The sequence below is a fragment of the Nematolebias whitei genome, chromosome 13 (genome assembly GCF_014905685.2).
Source record: "Nematolebias whitei isolate Nwh7 chromosome 13, NemWhi1, whole genome shotgun sequence".
Classification (NCBI taxonomy): domain Eukaryota; kingdom Metazoa; phylum Chordata; class Actinopteri; order Cyprinodontiformes; family Rivulidae; genus Nematolebias; species Nematolebias whitei.
In genome coordinates, this window is record NC_056510.1 from 7,646,919 (window position 1) to 7,647,444 (window position 526).

Consider the following 526-nt stretch of genomic DNA (forward strand, 5'->3'; position numbering starts at 1 on the left):
AGACCGACGAAGATTGTTTTATCTCATTATGCCTCAGAAAAGCCAAGATGAAGAACCAATGGGGTGGTTTTTATCACGAGTCCATACGTTTCCTCTTTTGATCTAAAAAAAAAAAAAGCAACTGTGACTGACAACATTTATATTTCTTTCTTTTTTACTGTGCCATGACGTCCGAAGCTTGGATTTTAAAAAAATGTAATTTTGTGGGGCAGGACAGTGGGTCAGTTGGTAAAGTTGTTGCATCTTAGAGAGAAGGTCGCCGGATCGAATCCCGGCCAGGGACATTTCAGAGTGGAGTTTGCATGTTCTCTCCGTGCATGCGTGGGCTTCCTCCAGGTACTGCAGTTTCCTCCCACAGACCAAAAACATGCATGTTAGGCTGATTGGTAACTCTAAATTGTCTCTAGGTGTGAGTGAGAGAGTGAATGGTTGTTTGTCTCATTTGTCTCTGTGTCCCTGTGATGCACTTGAGACCTGTCCTGGGTACCAGTGATGGACTTGAGACCTGTCCTGGGTACCAGTGATG